Here is an 8,813-nt window from a genome sequence, read left to right as displayed (position 1 = left end):
AGAGAAGAGAAGAGAAGAGAAGAGAAGAGAAGAGAAGAGAAGAGAAGAGAAGAGAAGAGAAGAGAAGAGAAGAGAAGAGAAGAGAAGAGAAAAATTTCATTTCAGCTCACATGTAACATGTAACTTTTCTGAACTAAAGACCTATCTTGTTGACGTCTATTCTATTTGTCCTTAGCAACACAAAAACTTTACTTCAAAATTTAGAGGCTTAGAGCTCTGATAACCATTCATATTGATAACGAATCTACAACTTAAGAGGAAATCACCAAAGGTGAGGGTGGCTCAACAGCCAAAGGTTGGAGTCATCTGCAGTCTCGTTTTCTTTATTATTAGATATTTTCTTCATTTACATTTCAAATGCTATCCCCAAAGCCCCCATACCCTCCCCCCCGTCCTGCTCCCCCACCCACCCACTCCCGTTTCCTGACCCTGGCATTCCCCTGTACTAGGGCATATGATCTTCACAAGACCAAGGGCGTCTCCTCCCATTGATGGCCGACTAGGCCATCCTCATCTGCAGCCTCTTTCAATCACAAAAATGATGTTTGATGCTTCCTGTTACCTTGCTCTTAGCATCTTTTAGACAGTGCCCGAATATGGACTCCTCATGTAGCCTGGGCTTTGTAGACATAGAGCTACTTCTGAAGGGGAAAGTACCCCAAGCTATGAAGAAAGGGACAGGCAAAATTGTATATCCTTTATGTTCTACCTCCAAAATCACATGGATCCTATTCTGTTGCCTGAGACAGTTACACAGATCCTCCTGTGATGGTTTGTATGTGTTTGGCCCAGGGAGTGGCACTGTTAGGAGGTGTAACCTCGTTGGAGTAGGTGTGTCACTGTGGGTGTGGGCTTTAAGACCCTCATCCTAGCTGCCTGGAAGCCAGTCTTCTCCTAGCAGCCTTCAGATGAAGATGTAGAACCCTCGGCTCCTTCTACACCATGCCCACCTGGATGCTGCCATGCTCCCACTTTGATGATAATGGACTGAACCTCTGAACCTGTAAGCCAGCCCCAGTTAAATGTTGTCTGTCTAGGAGATGCCTTGGGTTATGGTGACTATTGACACCAATGAAACCCTGACTCAGACACCACCCAAGTTCGATGGGGAGAAAATGATCCTTACTCTCAGTGGAAGCTTGCTACTGCAACAATGCAGGCAGAGCATGCTGGGTAATAAAGGCCACTGGGGCATCTTTGGGAAGCACAGTCAACCACAACACACTACATGTCCCACACACAATATTTCCTCCGTCCTACTACAGCACCACCACTGTCAGAGAGGCCATCCTTATGGCTGCTGTTTCCTTATGGAGCACAAAACTATGCTTCTTGCTCCTCTCAGAATTCAGAGAGCATTATCTTTTTGTACAATACTATTAGAAGCAAAATAGGACTGTATCAATCTAACACAGATAAAACTACATAGAAAATATCTGAAAAGATTTTTCAACCATCTCTAGGGCAAAATATTCTGGTTTGTAAACACCAAGCCATTAAAGTCTATCATTTTGTTTTGTTTTGTTTTGTTTTGTTTTGTTTTGTTTTGTTTTGTTTAGAATCGGTTTTAGAGTGCACACAGCATGTTTGTGGACAGAGAACAGCTCGTGGTGGCTGTCTTCCACCATGTGAGCTCTGGAATGGATTTGAGATCATCAGGCTTGGCAATGATTAGCTTTATCCACTAAGCCATGCATGTCACAGCCAGAGACTACATTCAGTAATATAATTATCACCCATTATCACAAAGCCACCTTAAATGTTGACACACAGTCCATACTCTCTTGGGCAAAGTCAGTGAGCGGGAGTGCATAGTCACGGACAGTGGGAGCTTAGTCAGTACAGCGTGTGTCCACTTGGGATGAAGAGATTGTGGAACTCTTGTCTTTTTGTAAGTGTTGTGCTGTGGTCTTGATTTTGCTAATTGTGCAGAGATATTCTAAATGAAGGTGGGACGTCATGGAATTCCTTAAAAGCATCACATCTCTGTGATTAGGGTAATGAAGACAGCTGAAGAAATTGATTGTCTCGTCACTAATTAAGAGATGACTTATTGGATGAAAAAAAAGCTCTGTCGAGGAAAGAGAGGGTCAGTCATTGATTCTAGCACCCAAACAAGGTGTCCTAAAAAAAAAATAAGGAAAAGCACAACCACTTTGGGTTTATAAATAAAATTCTACATAACTTTCAGCCACAGCAAAGTTTGTGATATGTTTTAAATTGACAATTTTATGATGAATAAAAAAAAGGAGAAATTGGCCATGTTTATTTTTGCTAGGGGAGGGGGGTCCTGAAAACATGTTGTTTTAAAGGAGACAGAAAGAATACTGTTGACAGGAACCCAAAGGGTCGGTTTCTATGGAGGTTATTCTGTTCGGTTTTGGCATTGTAGAGTTTGTACTTTTAAACTTCCCCCAGGAGCTGAATTATAATGATTATTGCTTGAACTAAGTAGATTTGAGGCAAGTCACTTGGAAAAGGGTCATAAAAATGACTTGACTATGACCATTTTTATAATTAGAAACTGTGGATTGAAGTGTTTGAAAAATAATGAAAACAAAAAAAAACCCTACTTTCAGCAAAGCCAAAATTGTTAGTAGATCAAGATAATTTTCTGTTGTGGATAGCCCTGGTGTTGCTTGTATTTTGATGCTAATTTCTTTTTCCCAGGAGGGGCTGAAGACACAGGTGACTTTCTCCCCCCCCCCCCCCTTAACTTGTACAATAAAGGCTAGAGCCAGTGTTTGGGCAGTGGAAAGGAAGGTGGAACTGAAAAGTTTGGGGGAGAAGGAGAGGAGAGAAGGGAGGAAAATGGAGGAAGAGGAAGACAATCCAGATTCCGTGTGGCTTTAAATAGCCACAGGTAGATATAATATCATAAAAGGATAGAATAATTGGGATAGCTTGTCTAATCTAGGTGAGTAATTGGCTCTGATAGATGCCTTCATATCTTTTCACTTTTAAAAACTAGTTTACTATAAAGTTGTATACCAGCCTTGACTCATTCTCAGATCATGTGTGTGGTGGCTTGAATATGAATGGTCCAAAGGCTTCTATATGGATGTTTAGTCACCAGGGGAACCCTTTTATAGGAATAGAAGGATTAGGAGATGTGGTCTTTTGGAGTGGGTGGTCTTGTTCAAGGAAGTGTGTCACTGAGGGTGAGTTTTGAGATTTCAAATGTCCATACTAGGCCCACTTCTCTCTATCACACTATGGACCAGGATGTAGCTCTTAGCTACTTCTCCAGCACCATCCCTGACTGTTGCCATACTCCCTGCCACCAAGTTCCCTGCCATGGTGATAATGGACTAAGCCTCTGAAACTGTAAGCAAGCCCCCAAGTAAATGTTGTCCTTTATAAGAGTTGTTGTGATCATGCTATCTCGTAACAGCAATAAAATAATCACTAAGACAACTTGATTGCATTGTTTTCTCTGGTATTTTATTTAAGCTTGTGTTATACTGTTTATCATGGTCCTAGGAAAATACTGCTGCTACCACAACCACCACCACCACCATCAAAAACCACCACACACACACCCCACACACATACACACCATACAGGTGTACAGTGGAATATACTATTCAGATTTGAGTAAGTGCACTCTATGATGTCTGCAAAATAATGCAATTATCCAGCCATTCATTTCTCAGAACATGTCTTGAATACAAAGATCTCAGTTTGGACCACCCCTGCTTTGAGATACATTTCTACATATGAATGAATGATGAATTGTGGGTTAAAGGGTGGGGTCCCATGTCTGTTCTCGGCTCAGGCTGCTGGGCAAGGTGGGACACTGGAGTTTTGACTCTGTGCACCCCACACCGATGCTGGACAGGTGTAAGGCTGTGAGAAGCCATGGGATCCCGCTCTGGGGGTTGGGGAACGCAGTCTGAAGTCCCCATGGACTGCCAGAGTTGGCTCGGGAGTCAGGTTCTCAGACTCTTTGGCATCCCAGACACCACTGGATGCCACAAAAGAGCTGAGAACAGGGTGGGGGCAGGAGGAGAGCTCCAGCTGGGTCCTGTGGAGACAAGAGAGTCCTTGGCTTCCTCAGCTGGCAGCTTGGCTTGGTGGTGATTGTAGCTGGGAGGGCAGAGAGGCCTCCTGTGGGAGATTAGATGTGCAGCTCTTTAGAGGAAGACCTGCTCCACTGTTCCCCATGGTGGATCCCAGTGAGAAGAGGCAGTCCATGGTTTTAAAGCATTTATTGTCATGGCAGAGTTGTGATGAGTTAAACTTTGTCAGGGCAGGCCTGAGGTTAAATACCATTTGCAGGGTGGAGTCTCTGGGAAGGGGAGCTTAATTGGCTAAGCCCTTCAGACCTTTAGGTGCCTCATTAAAATGGAGATCTGTCTTGAGGCTATGTGATCTGTGGTCACATCCTCTACCTGTGGAGGGGCTGTGACTGATGGCCACAGACCTATGGAGTGGAGAGCTGTGGCCTTGTGTCAAAAGCCTGTGTCTAGGAATGTGGCAAAACTCCTACTGTCCCTTGCAGGCTATGGTCACCTGCTTGGTCACTGGGGTTTTAAACCTAGCTCAACAAGAAACGAAGCTGCCTCTCATGGTCCCACAATTAATCTTATAAGAAGCAATATAAACATCCAAAGAAGCTATCAATGGCCAGTGTGTGAAACCTTTGGGGAAGATCTTGAAAGGTTCCTGCAGAGTGTGTGTGTGTGTGTGTGTGTGTGTGTGTGTGTGTGTGTGTGTGTGTGTGTTACAAGTGCATTTCAAGCTCTCTTTTGAAAGGTCTCCCTGTCTTGATTATATTCTCCTATATCCCAAGCTCTACATAGAGGTTCCTGCCTCTCTGACTAAAGTAAATAAAACAAAGTAAGACTTATTTATTCCCCCTTTGAGACTTTTAATTAGATAGACGTCAACACAGACGGAACCTCTTCCGAGACAGATATATAGAATACACGAGACTGCTATAGTAATGGCAGCAAGTACATAGTAGGACAGAAAAATCAGCAAATATAGTAGGACCAAAAAGTCAAAACCTAGACTTTGGGAATTAATGACACTCTTTTTTCCATTGCAGAGGAATAAAAGGAAACATGATTCTGAAAATGGCCCAAATCACCAAGATGCTTCAAACTTTATCCACTGTCCATATACCATACTTTCCAGATTTCTGTGTAAGTTTTGGCAAATTACCTGGGTGCCCAGACTCCGACTAAAAAGGGATCACTCTGGTTAAGAAATAATTAATGTAGTAACTTCTCATTTCTTATGCCTATTTTCAGTTTTTCCATTTCTTCCATTACTAGGAAAGAGATTGATCTCAGCTTGGCGTAGCCCTTAACATTAGGCTTTACCATACACTCCCTTGCACCTAAGCAGAACTGATAAAACTATGACTGTTTCCAAAAGGCATCTTTCTAACAAAAATTTCCTGTCTTAGAGAATGGTATTCTCACCACTGGAGAGTCATTCCTTGTTCATGCTACAGAATCTGGGAGAAGTCATGTTCGTCTTTAGAAGCTGGTGCTATCCAAGGACTATAGGTAAACATCATTAGACATGTGGACCTGAACATAGAATCATATGCCAATTTACCCAATTGTTTAACCATCATTTGGCATTGGTGCTGCTTAAAAATGAAGCACAAGAGACACAGATCAGGGAGAAGTTCGGGAGGTGGGAGAAAGCACATGTCTACAGAATCAGGTTTAACCCAAAGAGAATTCTGTGGAGTCGGACATGAGGAAAGTGAAGACTATAAAGACATGGATAATGGAATGGAGTTGGGAGAAATATCTACAGAAATGTCGCTAGTGTTCTGTGATGCTTCATTCTCTCTCACACACCATGAAGAATAACCAAAATATCTTCTTACTTTAAATCACTGCCTTACCTGAGAGCTGACCAGAAACAAACAAAAATGTAGAATACCACAAATCAATAGCAACAAAAATACTACTTACCCTGAAAAATTGAAATGAGTTTAATTACAACTATATTTTAAAAACTTGTGGGTAGCCGGGCATGGTGGCAGGAGCCATTAATCCCAGCACCAAGAGGGCAGAGGTAGGTGGATCCCTCAGTTCAAAGCCCAAGTGGATTCTAGGACAGCCAGGGCTACACAGAGAAATCCTGTCTCATTAAACAAACAAACAAGTAAGCAAAACTTGTAGGTAGGGTTTAAGAGAAGCAAGGGCTTGGCATGGCGCCCTGAAAGGAGAAACAGAGCAGGCTAGTACAGTCTTGGTACAAACACACAAAGGCATGAGAGAGTGTCAGAACCCAGCCAGAAAGCCAGATGAAGAGGGTTCCTGACAAGGGCTGTGGCCTTTGTTAGAGGCACAAAAGCAAGCCGGCTCTCAGCGACCTGGCAGACAAGCAAGTGCGGCAATAAATACAGCAACCTTGGACTCCTCTGAGCTTCCCATGTCCTGCTGGGATTTCCAGTGCACAAGCCCAGACCTTATAGGAAGACCGATCGCAAGGGAATCTGACTCATTTCCACAAAGGAAGAAAATGGCTTTCTATGTTCTCGTTATAGAATATATTTTTTTATTTTTAAAGATGTATTTTTATTCTTTCTACTTATGTGTAGATGTCTGTGTCTCCATGTGGGTAGGTGCTGTGCATGTGAGTGTAGGTACCCAAAGAGGCCAATGACATGAGGTCCATCCCCTGGAGCTGGAGGTACAGATGACTGAGAACCTCCTGATATATGGCTGCTGAGAACTGAACCTGGGTCCTTCTAGAGAGCGACGAGTGCTCCTAACAGCTCTCCACCCTTTGCTATATCTTCAATAAACTCTTCTTCGGTTCAAACTACGTTAATGCTTTTTCTCTTCCTCCCTTCTACTGCTCCTCCCCCAAGCTTTCAGGCCCAGGAACACTTTGTACAGGCGAGAAATTCTGGATGTAAAATAACACCTCACATTGGAGACAAAGGAAGACGAATGTAAAGGACCCCAAACTTACAACACATTTTGATTAGTTTCTGCAACTTTATTCAATAAGCTGTACCCAGGCAACCAAACTAAACCGTTCCCAAGAAAACACTATAAAATGCCAGGACCATGAAAAATATCTTTTAGATGCTGAAAGCATTTGCCTTCGTAACATGCTTTTAACTTACAGAAAAATTCTGTACATAGTGGGTAAACAAGACACACACACACACACACGCACGCACGTATATGGGGGGGGGCACGTACACATATACATGCACTTACAGCCATCATGCAAACAGACAAGCAACAGCTACAGTTCATGGTTTCATGGGAAATAATAGCATGCTTATGGTCAGAGTAATTGCAGTGGCCATAACCTACACATGACAGAGTGATGTCCAGATATTCCAAGTCAGGTGGAGGGTATAAGGTCTTTATAGAGTTGTGTTTTCTACGCCATGAAGAATTATTATAATATAGAATTACAAGGTCCTGACTACGAAAATCTGTACCCCATTTCGTAGTCATTGTTCTATTGCTGCGAAGAGACACATTGACTGAGCAACTCCTATAAGAGAAACCATTTCATTGGGGACTTGATTACAGCTTCAGAGGGTTAGTCCATTATCATCGTGGTGAATAGCATGTCAGCATGCAGGCAGAAATGGTGTGGGAGAAGTAGTTGAGAGCTACATAAGAGAGAGAGAGAGACTGGGCCTGATGTGGGCTTTTGACATCTCAAAGGCCACCCTCAGAGACACATTCCCTCTAACAAGGCCTCACCTCCTAATCCTTCTAGTTCTTCCTCTTCCCTAGTGACCAAACATTCAAACCGCCAGTTTCTGGGGGCCAGTTTCATCAAACCACCGCACCCAGGTAGCGAATAATTGTTTTAAAGCTCCAACTCTTGAGTTTTCCCACCTTCTAATCAAAATTTCAACATGGTCCATACAACAAAGGAATAAATTAGTTGATATTTACTAGGAAATAGTACTGCTTTAGGCTGGGGGCTAGGGCTTGCTGGAGGTGTGTGTGTGTGTGTGTGTGTGTGTGTGTGTATGTGTGTGTGTGTGTGTGGTTTTGGTTTTTGGTTTGTTTTGGGTTTTTTTTTTGCTTGTTGGTTTGTTTCTTCCTGTTTTACTCAGAGCTTTGAGTCTTTGAGCAGATAGTTTTATTTATTTATTTTTGTAAAACAATGAACTTGTGACGGGAAGAACAAAGTCAAGGCAGGGATAGATGATGACTGTAATTTTTTTCTCCCCAGAAAACCTTTGCTTTCATTCTCTGACTGAAGAAAAAAGGAAGGATGCTGCATGAGACGACTCTTCGAAAGCTCACAGAGAGGTGCTGCCTCTGCTGTCTTTGAAGCCAGTGATGAAGGTACCAGGAGCTTTGTGGCTGTGATGCTTTGAGAGCTCTTGGTCTTACAACACAGCGTTGCAGTTAATGAGTCTCCATACTGATGCTTGGCTTGGCTTAATGATGGCAAGGCCAAGTTAGGGACTTAATTATCCACTGGATGGCTAATGTTTCCCTGAATTCAGTGTATCGGTGAAGAATAATTAGAACTTAACTGAAGATATTCATTTTTTAAAACGTTGAATGACTGCACGTCCTGCTTTTTCTCAAGCAAGGCTCTCGGTTATAGCCAGGACAGGAGTTCTTTTATGTGTGACAAGAGAAATCTAGGGACGGAAACAACTACTGTCCACTCTGATGGTAAATGCTCATGACACAGTAGTCATTGCACATTCGTGATCTGCATTAAACAGCAAAATCACAGACTATCCCAAAGATACTATATTTATAATTATTATGGAAGATATGTATAACCTCTTTTAAAATATATCTTCCCATTTCATACTATAACTTTACAGAAATCATCTGAAATTC

The 8,813-nt window shown here is 42.5% G+C and overlaps 1 pseudogene; it reads left to right on the top strand.

The window, feature by feature from the left end:
- The window catches only part of LOC110295420, a 10,057-nt pseudogene extending 5,131 nt beyond the window's left edge, over nt 1-4,926 (top strand).
- Nucleotides 4,927-8,813: the final 3,887 nt, after the last annotated feature.

This window comes from Mus caroli, chromosome 1, assembly GCF_900094665.2.
Source record: "Mus caroli chromosome 1, CAROLI_EIJ_v1.1, whole genome shotgun sequence".
NCBI classification, from domain to species: domain Eukaryota; kingdom Metazoa; phylum Chordata; class Mammalia; order Rodentia; family Muridae; genus Mus; species Mus caroli.
This window is presented reverse-complemented; position numbering and strand designations above follow the sequence as displayed.